We start from the raw sequence: 12,814 nt of genomic DNA on the forward strand, positions 1-12,814 counted from the left end.
AAACAGAGCCTTAATGGAAGTGGTGTTCTAGGTTGTATATTAGAATGGAATGTGCCAGGAAAAAGCCCTTTAAGTTTATGTCTGATTACTTCTTGTTCATATTTGTAATTTACTTTTATTTTTTCTCCCAGCAAATTTGATTACAATGGTTTGATTGCTCTAGGTGTGCAAGATGTGGTTCTTTCACACATATACATGTATCTATTCTTCCTCGAATCCTTTTCCCATGTAGGGTTATGACACAATGTTGAGTAGTCTTCTCCTGGTCTTCCGTACGTCTTTGGTGGTTATATATTTCACATGGTTTGTATATCTCTGTTAACCTCAATATGATAATGTATCCAATCCTCATCCCTTTCTATATGGTGAACCATAAGTTTTTTTCATGAATCTGTGATTGCCTTTCTCTGTGGAAATATCTACATTGGCATCAATTTTTAAGTAACTCCTAAAAGTGAATTGAAAGCATATGTGTCTCTTGCTTTCTCACTTACTACAGGTGGCGTGATTACATCTAGACTCATCCATGGTGCTGCAAATGGCATTGTTTCATTTTTTTCACTAGCGAATATTCCATCTGTACATGGAGGAGTTCTTCTTTGTCCACCCATCTGTTGGTAGACTTTTTGGTTACTTCCATATGCTGGCTATTGTATTACTGTGCCATGCAGATTTGCCTGCCTGTGTCTTTCCAATTCTCTCTTCTTAGATTATAGGTCGAGGAGTGGGCCTGCTGGATCATATGGTAGCTCAATGTTTACCTTTTTAAGGCACCTCCATTCTGCTGTCATTCGTAGCCCTCTCCAACTTACGTCCCACTTGAATTTGAGGGTATGCATTTCTCCACAACACCTTCAGCATTTATTATTTGTAGTTTCCTTGCTGATGGTTATTCTGACAAGTGTGAGCTGATACCTCTTTGTGGTTGAATTTGCATGTGCCTCATAATCCGGTGAAATTGAGCTTTAAGGCATGTCCTTTTTATTTTTCAAGCTGTGATTACTCCTTAGTTCTTCAAAGTGATCTCTTAAAATATGTGTCACATTTTGAAATGTTTTGGCCATTACCTCCCTCAAGACATTTTGAGGGCAGGTTTCATTTACAATCCTGCAGTACTTGTTCCTATGAAATGACCATGAGCACAGGCTTTAAAGCTGCTTTTGCAGGTAACTGCCAGAGGGTGGCAGCCTTTCTATGTTCCCCACCCTGGTACCTAGGGAAAAGCCCTTGCGGCTTGTGGTGTTTCTCGGTTATAAATTAGAGTGGAGTGTGCCCGGACAAACCCACACAAGCTGATGTCTCCTGAATTTTGTTGGTTTTTTAAATGTAATTTTTATTTTTTATTAGAGTAATTTCCCACTGGGTACGTGGAGCACTTCTACTTTGTGCATTCCTCGGTTGATGGACATTTTCATTGCTTCCAGGTGTTGGCTATGGTAAATGTTGTTGGAGTGCTGGATTGCCAGCCTGTGACTTTTTAATTCTCATTTTCTCAGGTGATAGGCCCAGCAGTGGGTGTGATTGATTGACTGGTAGCACCGTGTTTCCCTTTTCAAAGCACCTTCTTTGTGTTTTCTTTAGTGCCTCTTACCGCGTCCCCCTTAGAATCGAGGGTACGCATTCCTCCACAATCGATTTAGCATTTATTGTTTGCAGCATTTATGCTAATGGCCCTACTGGCTGCTGTGAGCTGATAGGGTTTTGTAATTTGGGTTTGCATGTCTTTGAAAATTCGTAAAACTCACCGTTTTTCTCCACCGTTTTCTTTTCTGTTAAAAAAAGGAAACAATTGGGAGTACAATATAACTCTTGAAATTCTCTTCTTGGAAGGTTGCCGTCTTTTGAATTTTTTGGTCGATTTTCCACCCCAGAGTTTTTTTAGAGAGTAGGTGTCATTTCCCGAACTGCAACATTGGTGAATATTTAGTGACATTTAGCAATGGGTTTAAAGCTGCTGTTGTGGGAAGTGGCCTCAAGCAGGCAGCATTTCTCCATTCCCAAGTCTGGGTAGTAGGGCAGCAGAGCCTTTCTGGAAGTCGTGTTGCTAGGTTGTAAATTACATTGTAATGTGCATGGAGAAAGCCCCATAAGTTTATGTGTCATTATTTGTTCTTGTATTTTAAAAGTGTTTTAATTGGGGTAAAGCTTAGAATATTGTTTGTCCTAGGTGTACACAATCTGGTTCATTTGTACATTATATATGTCTATTCAAGTACAGATCCTCTTCCCATGTAAAATGTTACTGAGGGTTCCGCAGACCTCACTTGCTATATGGTCGGTCTTTTTGAGATATGTTTATAATATGTGTTTGTATACATATAGTAACACTAATCTTAATTTATCCCTTCCCCCCACCTTTCCTTTTAGATGAGCACAGTTTGTTTTCTAAGTCTGTGAGTGTCTTTCTCTGTGGAAATATGTTCATTTGTGTCAGTTATTAGATAACGCCTATAAGTGATATCATAGAATATAGGTCTTTTGCTCTCCGACTTACCTCATGTTTCGTGATTATCTCCAGACTCATTTGTGGTGCCTCAGAGAGCAATGGTTCATTGTTTTCCATGGCTAATATTCCATTGTGTACATGGACCACTTCTTCTTTATCCATTCACCTGTTGTTGGGCATTTTCATTGCTTCACTGTCTTGGCTATTGTGAATAAGGCTGCACTGCAGCTTTTGCGGCCTGAGTCTTCTCGATTCTTGTCTTCTCAGGTGAGAGGTCCAATGGTGCGCCTGCTGGCTTGAATGGTACCTCCATTTTTACTTTTAAACACAGCTCCTTTCTGTTATCATTATTGGCTGTTACCCCTTTACGGCTCACCAGCAGGTAGAGGGTACACAGTTCTCTAAAACCCCTTCAGCATGTATTGTTTGTAGACTTTTTGCTGATGGTCAGTCGACTGGTGTAAGTTGAAACTTTTTATAGAATAGATTGCATGGGTCTAACACTCCCTGAGGTTGAGCTTTTATCCATTTTCCTTTTTTTTAAAACACCGTGAGTAAAACTTAACTCTTCATACTCTCTTCTTGAAACATTTGCCTGTTTTGAATTTTTTTGTCCATTCCCTCCTTCAGCACATTTTTTTTAGGGCAGGTGTCCTTTACAGCCCTGAGTCCTTGTGTATGTTAAGTGAGCATTAGCTGTGAGTTTAAAGCTGCTCTTGCAGGAAACGGCCACAAGGTGGCAGCATTTCTCCTTTTCCAAATTTCGTAACTAGGGAAACAGAGGCTTAATGGAAGTGGTGTTCTAGGTTGTAAATTAGAATGGAATGTGCCAGGAAAAAGCCCTTTAAGTTTATGTCTCATAACTTCTTGTTCATATTTGTAATTTACTTTTTATTCTTTATCCCAGCACATTTGATTACAATGGTTTGTTTTTTCTAGGTGTGCAAGATGTGCTTCTTTCACACATATACATGTATCTATTCTTCCACGCATCCTTTTCCCATGTAGGTCATGACACAATGTTGAGTAGTCTTCTCCTGGTCTTCCGTACGTCTTTGTTGATTATATATTTCACATGGTTTGTATATCTCTGTTAACCCCAATATGGTAATGTATCCAATCCTCATCCCTTTCTATTTGGTGAACCATAAAATTTTTTTAATGAATCTCTGATTGCCTTTCTCTGTGGAAATATCTTCACTGGTATTAATTTTTAAGTAACTCCTAAAAGTGATATGATAGGATATGTGTCTTTTGCTTTCTCACTTACTACAGGTGGCGTGCTTACGTCTAGACTCATGTATGGGCTGCAAATGGCATTGTTTCATTTTTTTCACTAGCGAATATTCCATCTGTACATGGAGGAGTTCTTCTTTGTCCACCCATCTGTTGGTGGACTTTTTGGTTACTTCCATATCTTGGCTATTGTAATACTGTGCCATGCAGATTTGCCTGCCTGTGTCTTTCCAATTCTCTCTTCTTAGATTATAGGTCGAGGAGTGAGCCTGCTGGATCATATGGTAGCTCAATGTTTACCTTTTTAAGGCACCTCCATTCTGCTCTCATTTGTTGTCCTTTCCAACTTACGTCCCCCTTGAAGTTGAGGGTAAGCATTTCTCCACAACACCTTCAGCATTTTTGTCTGTAGATTTCTTGTTAATGGTTATTCTGACAATTGTGAGCTGATACCTTTTTGTGGTTGAATTCGCACGTGCCTCATAATCCGTTGAAATTGAGCTTTAAGGCATGTCCTTTTTATTTTTCAAGCTGTGATTACCCCTTAGTTCTTCAAATTGTTCTCTTAAAGTATGCGTCACATTTTGAAATGTTTTGGCCATTACCTCCCTCAAGACATTTTGAGGGCAGGTTTCATTTACAGTTCTGCAGTACTTGTTCCTATGAAATGACCATTAGCACAGGCTTTAATGCTGCTTTTGCAGATAACTGCCAGAGGGTGGCAGCCTTTCTATGTTCCCCACCCTGGTAACTAGGGAGAAGCCCTTGCGGCCTGTGGTGTTTCTCGGTTATAAATTAGAGTGGAGTGTGCCCGGACAAACCCACACAAGCTGATGTCTCCTTACTTTTGTTGGAGTTTTAAATTTAATTTTTATTTTTTATTGGAGTAATTTTCCACCGTGTACGTGGACCACTTCTACTTTGTGCATTCCTCGGTTGATGGACATTTTCATTGCTTCCAAGCGTTGGCCATGGTAAATATTGTTGGAGTGCAGGATTGCCAGCCTGTGACTGTTTGATTCTCATTTTCACAGGTGATAGGCCCAGCAGTGGGTGTGATTGACTGACTGGTAGCACCGTGTTTTCCTTTTCAAAGCACCTTCTTTGTGTTTTCATTACTGGCACTTACCACGTCCCCCTTAGAATCGAGGGTACGCATTTCTCCACAATCGCTTCAGCATTTATTGTTTGCCGCATTTATGCTAATGGCCGTACTGGCTGCTGTGAGCTGATAGGTTTTTGTAATTTGGGTTTGCATGTCTTTGAAAATTCATAAAACTCATCATTTTTCTCCACCGTTTACTTTTCTGTTAAAAAAAAGGAAACAGTTGGGAGTACAATATATCTCTTGAAATTGTCTTCTTGGAAGGTTGCCCTATTTTGAAATTTTTGGTCGATTTTCCACCCCAGAATTTTTTTAGAGAGCAGGTGTCATTTCCCGAACTGCAAGTTTGGTAAATATTTAGTGACCTTTAGCAATGGGTTTAAAGCTGCTGTTGTGGGAAGTGGCCTCAAGAAGGCAGCATTTCTCCATTCCCAAATCTGGGTAGTGGGGCAGCAGAGCCTTTCTGGCAGTCGTGTTCCTAGGTTGTAAATTAAATTGGAATGTGCATGGAGAAACCCCCATACTTTTATGTCTCTTTATTTCTTCTTGGATTTAAATTTTTTTTTTAATTGGGGTAAAGCTTAGAATATTGTTTGTCCTAGGTGTACACAATCTGGTTCATTTGTACATTATATATTTCTATTCAAGTACAGATCCTCTTCCCATGTAAAATGTTACAGAGGGATCCACAGACCTCCCTTGCTACATGGTCGGTCTTTTTGAGATATGTATATAATATGTGTTTGTATAGATATAGCAACACTTATCTTAATTTATCCATTCTCCCCACCTTTCCTTTTAGATGAGCATAGTTTGTTTTCTAAGTCTGTGAGTGTCTTTCTCTGTGGAAATATATTCATTTGTGTCAGTTATTAGATAACGCCTATAAGTGATATCATAGAATACAGGTCTTTGGTTTCCGAGTTACCTCATGTTTCGTGATTATCTCCAGACTCATTTGTGGTGCCTCAAAGAGCAATGGTTCATTGTTTTCCATGGCTAATATCCCATTGTGTACATGGACCACTTCTTCTTTATCCATTCACCTGTTCTTGGACATTTTGATTGCTTCACTGTCTTGGCTATTGTGAATAAGGCTGCACTGCAGCTTTTGCGGCCTGTGTCTTCTCGATTCTTGTCTTCTCAGGTGAAAGGTCCAATGGTGCGCCTGCCGGATTGAATGGTACCTCCATTTTTACTTTTAAACACAGCTCCTTTCTGTTCTCATTATTGGCTGTTACCCCTTTCCGTCTCACCAGCAGGTAGAGGGTACACAGTTCTCTAAAACCCCTTCAGGATTTATTGTTTGTTGACTTTTTGCTGATGATCAGTCGACTGGTGTAAGTTGAAACTTTTTGTAGATTAGATTGCATGCGTCTAACACTCCCTGAGGTTGAGCTTTTATCCATTTTCCTTTTTTTTAAAAAGAGTGTGAGTAAAACATAACTCTTCATAATCTCTTCTTGAAACATTTGCCTGTTTTGAATTTTTTGGTCCATTCCCACCTTCAGCACATTTTTTTAGGGCAGGTGTCCTTTAGAGCCCTGAGTCCTTGTGAATGTTAAGTGAGCATTAGCTGTGAGTTTAAAGCTGCTCTTGCAGGAGACAGCCACAAGGTGGCAGCGTTTCTCCTTTACCAAATTTGGTTACTACGGAAACAGAGCCTTAATGGAAGTGGTGTTCTAGGTTGTATATTAGAATGGAATGTGCCAGGAAAAAGCCCTTTAAGTTTATGTCTGATTACTTCTTGTTCATATTTGTAATTTACTTTTATTTTTTATCCCAGCAAATTTGATTACAATGGTTTGATTGCTCTAGGTGTGCAAGATGTGGTTCTTTCACACATATACATGTATCTATTCTTCCTCGAATCCTTTTCCCATGTAGGGTTATGACACAATGTTGAGTAGTCTTCTCCTGGTCTTCCGTACGTCTTTGGTGGTTATATATTTCACATGGTTTGTATATCTCTGTTAACCTCAATATGATAATGTATCCAATCCTCATCCCTTTCTATATGGTGAACCATAAGTTTTTTTCATGAATCTGTGATTGCCTTTCTCTGTGGAAATATCTACATTGGCATCAATTTTTAAGTAACTCCTAAAAGTGAATTGAAAGCATATGTGTCTCTTGCTTTCTCACTTACTACAGGTGGCGTGATTACATCTAGACTCATCCATGGTGCTGCAAATGGCATTGTTTCATTTTTTTCACTAGCGAATATTCCATCTGTACATGGAGGAGTTCTTCTTTGTCCACCCATCTGTTGGTAGACTTTTTGGTTACTTCCATATGCTGGCTATTGTATTACTGTGCCATGCAGATTTGCCTGCCTGTGTCTTTCCAATTCTCTCTTCTTAGATTATAGGTCGAGGAGTGGGCCTGCTGGATCATATGGTAGCTCAATGTTTACCTTTTTAAGGCACCTCCATTCTGCTGTCATTCGTAGCCCTCTCCAACTTACGTCCCACTTGAATTTGAGGGTATGCATTTCTCCACAACACCTTCAGCATTTATTATTTGTAGTTTCCTTGCTGATGGTTATTCTGACAAGTGTGAGCTGATACCTCTTTGTGGTTGAATTTGCATGTGCCTCATAATCCGGTGAAATTGAGCTTTAAGGCATGTCCTTTTTATTTTTCAAGCTGTGATTACTCCTTAGTTCTTCAAAGTGATCTCTTAAAATATGTGTCACATTTTGAAATGTTTTGGCCATTACCTCCCTCAAGACATTTTGAGGGCAGGTTTCATTTACAATCCTGCAGTACTTGTTCCTATGAAATGACCATGAGCACAGGCTTTAAAGCTGCTTTTGCAGGTAACTGCCAGAGGGTGGCAGCCTTTCTATGTTCCCCACCCTGGTACCTAGGGAAAAGCCCTTGCGGCTTGTGGTGTTTCTCGGTTATAAATTAGAGTGGAGTGTGCCCGGACAAACCCACACAAGCTGATGTCTCCTGAATTTTGTTGGTTTTTTAAATGTAATTTTTATTTTTTATTAGAGTAATTTCCCACTGGGTACGTGGAGCACTTCTACTTTGTGCATTCCTCGGTTGATGGACATTTTCATTGCTTCCAGGTGTTGGCTATGGTAAATGTTGTTGGAGTGCTGGATTGCCAGCCTGTGACTTTTTAATTCTCATTTTCTCAGGTGATAGGCCCAGCAGTGGGTGTGATTGATTGACTGGTAGCACCGTGTTTCCCTTTTCAAAGCACCTTCTTTGTGTTTTCTTTAGTGCCTCTTACCGCGTCCCCCTTAGAATCGAGGGTACGCATTCCTCCACAATCGATTTAGCATTTATTGTTTGCAGCATTTATGCTAATGGCCCTACTGGCTGCTGTGAGCTGATAGGGTTTTGTAATTTGGGTTTGCATGTCTTTGAAAATTCGTAAAACTCACCGTTTTTCTCCACCGTTTTCTTTTCTGTTAAAAAAAGGAAACAATTGGGAGTACAATATAACTCTTGAAATTCTCTTCTTGGAAGGTTGCCGTCTTTTGAATTTTTTGGTCGATTTTCCACCCCAGAGTTTTTTTAGAGAGTAGGTGTCATTTCCCGAACTGCAACATTGGTGAATATTTAGTGACATTTAGCAATGGGTTTAAAGCTGCTGTTGTGGGAAGTGGCCTCAAGCAGGCAGCATTTCTCCATTCCCAAGTCTGGGTAGTAGGGCAGCAGAGCCTTTCTGGAAGTCGTGTTGCTAGGTTGTAAATTACATTGTAATGTGCATGGAGAAAGCCCCATAAGTTTATGTGTCATTATTTGTTCTTGTATTTTAAAAGTGTTTTAATTGGGGTAAAGCTTAGAATATTGTTTGTCCTAGGTGTACACAATCTGGTTCATTTGTACATTATATATGTCTATTCAAGTACAGATCCTCTTCCCATGTAAAATGTTACTGAGGGTTCCGCAGACCTCACTTGCTATATGGTCGGTCTTTTTGAGATATGTTTATAATATGTGTTTGTATACATATAGTAACACTAATCTTAATTTATCCCTTCCCCCCACCTTTCCTTTTAGATGAGCACAGTTTGTTTTCTAAGTCTGTGAGTGTCTTTCTCTGTGGAAATATGTTCATTTGTGTCAGTTATTAGATAACGCCTATAAGTGATATCATAGAATATAGGTCTTTTGCTCTCCGACTTACCTCATGTTTCGTGATTATCTCCAGACTCATTTGTGGTGCCTCAGAGAGCAATGGTTCATTGTTTTCCATGGCTAATATTCCATTGTGTACATGGACCACTTCTTCTTTATCCATTCACCTGTTGTTGGGCATTTTCATTGCTTCACTGTCTTGGCTATTGTGAATAAGGCTGCACTGCAGCTTTTGCGGCCTGAGTCTTCTCGATTCTTGTCTTCTCAGGTGAGAGGTCCAATGGTGCGCCTGCTGGCTTGAATGGTACCTCCATTTTTACTTTTAAACACAGCTCCTTTCTGTTATCATTATTGGCTGTTACCCCTTTACGGCTCACCAGCAGGTAGAGGGTACACAGTTCTCTAAAACCCCTTCAGCATGTATTGTTTGTAGACTTTTTGCTGATGGTCAGTCGACTGGTGTAAGTTGAAACTTTTTATAGAATAGATTGCATGGGTCTAACACTCCCTGAGGTTGAGCTTTTATCCATTTTCCTTTTTTTTAAAACACCGTGAGTAAAACTTAACTCTTCATACTCTCTTCTTGAAACATTTGCCTGTTTTGAATTTTTTTGTCCATTCCCTCCTTCAGCACATTTTTTTTAGGGCAGGTGTCCTTTACAGCCCTGAGTCCTTGTGTATGTTAAGTGAGCATTAGCTGTGAGTTTAAAGCTGCTCTTGCAGGAAACGACCACAAGGTGGCAGCATTTCTCCTTTTCCAAATTTCGTAACTAGGGAAACAGAGGCTTAATGGAAGTGGTGTTCTAGGTTGTAAATTAGAATGGAATGTGCCAGGAAAAAGCCCTTTAAGTTTATGTCTCATAACTTCTTGTTCATATTTGTAATTTACTTTTTATTCTTTATCCCAGCACATTTGATTACAATGGTTTGTTTTTTCTAGGTGTGCAAGATGTGCTTCTTTCACACATATACATGTATCTATTCTTCCACGCATCCTTTTCCCATGTAGGTCATGACACAATGTTGAGTAGTCTTCTCCTGGTCTTCCGTACGTCTTTGTTGATTATATATTTCACATGGTTTGTATATCTCTGTTAACCCCAATATGGTAATGTATCCAATCCTCATCCCTTTCTATTTGGTGAACCATAAAATTTTTTTAATGAATCTCTGATTGCCTTTCTCTGTGGAAATATCTTCACTGGTATTAATTTTTAAGTAACTCCTAAAAGTGATATGATAGGATATGTGTCTTTTGCTTTCTCACTTACTACAGGTGGCGTGCTTACGTCTAGACTCATGTATGGGCTGCAAATGGCATTGTTTCATTTTTTTCACTAGCGAATATTCCATCTGTACATGGAGGAGTTCTTCTTTGTCCACCCATCTGTTGGTGGACTTTTTGGTTACTTCCATATCTTGGCTATTGTAATACTGTGCCATGCAGATTTGCCTGCCTGTGTCTTTCCAATTCTCTCTTCTTAGATTATAGGTCGAGGAGTGAGCCTGCTGGATCATATGGTAGCTCAATGTTTACCTTTTTAAGGCACCTCCATTCTGCTCTCATTTGTGGCCCTTTCCAACTTACGTCCCCCTTGAAGTTGAGGGTAAGCATTTCTCCACAACACCTTCAGCATTTTTGTCTGTAGATTTCTTGTTAATGGTTATTCTGACAATTGTGAGCTGATACCTTTTTGTGGTTGAATTCGCACGTGCCTCATAATCCGTTGAAATTGAGCTTTAAGGCATGTCCTTTTTATTTTTCAAGCTGTGATTACCCCTTAGTTCTTCAAATTGTTCTCTTAAAGTATGCGTCACATTTTGAAATGTTTTGGCCATTACCTCCCTCAAGACATTTTGAGGGCAGGTTTCATTTACAGTTCTGCAGTACTTGTTCCTATGAAATGACCATTAGCACAGGCTTTAATGCTGCTTTTGCAGATAACTGCCAGAGGGTGGCAGCCTTTCTATGTTCCCCACCCTGGTAACTAGGGAGAAGCCCTTGCGGCCTGTGGTGTTTCTCGGTTATAAATTAGAGTGGAGTGTGCCCGGACAAACCCACACAAGCTGATGTCTCCTTACTTTTGTTGGAGTTTTAAATTTAATTTTTATTTTTTATTGGAGTAATTTTCCACCGTGTACGTGGACCACTTCTACTTTGTGCATTCCTCGGTTGATGGACATTTTCATTGCTTCCAAGCGTTGGCCATGGTAAATATTGTTGGAGTGCAGGATTGCCAGCCTGTGACTGTTTGATTCTCATTTTCACAGGTGATAGGCCCAGCAGTGGGTGTGATTGACTGACTGGTAGCACCGTGTTTTCCTTTTCAAAGCACCTTCTTTGTGTTTTCATTACTGGCACTTACCACGTCCCCCTTAGAATCGAGGGTACGCATTTCTCCACAATCGCTTCAGCATTTATTGTTTGCCGCATTTATGCTAATGGCCGTACTGGCTGCTGTGAGCTGATAGGTTTTTGTAATTTGGGTTTGCATGTCTTTGAAAATTCATAAAACTCATCATTTTTCTCCACCGTTTACTTTTCTGTTAAAAAAAAGGAAACAGTTGGGAGTACAATATATCTCTTGAAATTGTCTTCTTGGAAGGTTGCCCTATTTTGAAATTTTTGGTCGATTTTCCACCCCAGAATTTTTTTAGAGAGCAGGTGTCATTTCCCGAACTGCAAGTTTGGTAAATATTTAGTGACCTTTAGCAATGGGTTTAAAGCTGCTGTTGTGGGAAGTGGCCTCAAGAAGGCAGCATTTCTCCATTCCCAAATCTGGGTAGTGGGGCAGCAGAGCCTTTCTGGCAGTCGTGTTCCTAGGTTGTAAATTAAATTGGAATGTGCATGGAGAAACCCCCATACTTTTATGTCTCTTTATTTCTTCTTGGATTTAAATTTTTTTTTTAATTGGGGTAAAGCTTAGAATATTGTTTGTCCTAGGTGTACACAATCTGGTTCATTTGTACATTATATATTTCTATTCAAGTACAGATCCTCTTCCCATGTAAAATGTTACAGAGGGATCCACAGACCTCCCTTGCTACATGGTCGGTCTTTTTGAGATATGTATATAATATGTGTTTGTATAGATATAGCAACACTTATCTTAATTTATCCATTCTCCCCACCTTTCCTTTTAGATGAGCATAGTTTGTTTTCTAAGTCTGTGAGTGTCTTTCTCTGTGGAAATATATTCATTTGTGTCAGTTATTAGATAACGCCTATAAGTGATATCATAGAATACAGGTCTTTGGTTTCCGAGTTACCTCATGTTTCGTGATTATCTCCAGACTCATTTGTGGTGCCTCAAAGAGCAATGGTTCATTGTTTTCCATGGCTAATATCCCATTGTGTACATGGACCACTTCTTCTTTATCCATTCACCTGTTCTTGGACATTTTGATTGCTTCACTGTCTTGGCTATTGTGAATAAGGCTGCACTGCAGCTTTTGCGGCCTGTGTCTTCTCGATTCTTGTCTTCTCAGGTGAAAGGTCCAATGGTGCGCCTGCCGGATTGAATGGTACCTCCATTTTTACTTTTAAACACAGCTCCTTTCTGTTCTCATTATTGGCTGTTACCCCTTTCCGTCTCACCAGCAGGTAGAGGGTACACAGTTCTCTAAAACCCCTTCAGGATTTATTGTTTGTTGACTTTTTGCTGATGATCAGTCGACTGGTGTAAGTTGAAACTTTTTGTAGATTAGATTGCATGCGTCTAACACTCCCTGAGGTTGAGCTTTTATCCATTTTCCTTTTTTTTAAAAAGAGTGTGAGTAAAACATAACTCTTCATAATCTCTTCTTGAAACATTTGCCTGTTTTGAATTTTTTTGTCCATTCCCACCTTCAGCACATTTTTTTAGGGCAGGTGTCCTTTAGAGCCCTGAGTCCTTGTGAATGTTAAGTGAGCATTAGCTGTGAGTT

The sequence above is a fragment of the Eschrichtius robustus genome, chromosome 9 (genome assembly GCF_028021215.1).
Source record: "Eschrichtius robustus isolate mEscRob2 chromosome 9, mEscRob2.pri, whole genome shotgun sequence".
Taxonomy (NCBI): Eukaryota; Metazoa; Chordata; class Mammalia; order Artiodactyla; family Eschrichtiidae; genus Eschrichtius; species Eschrichtius robustus.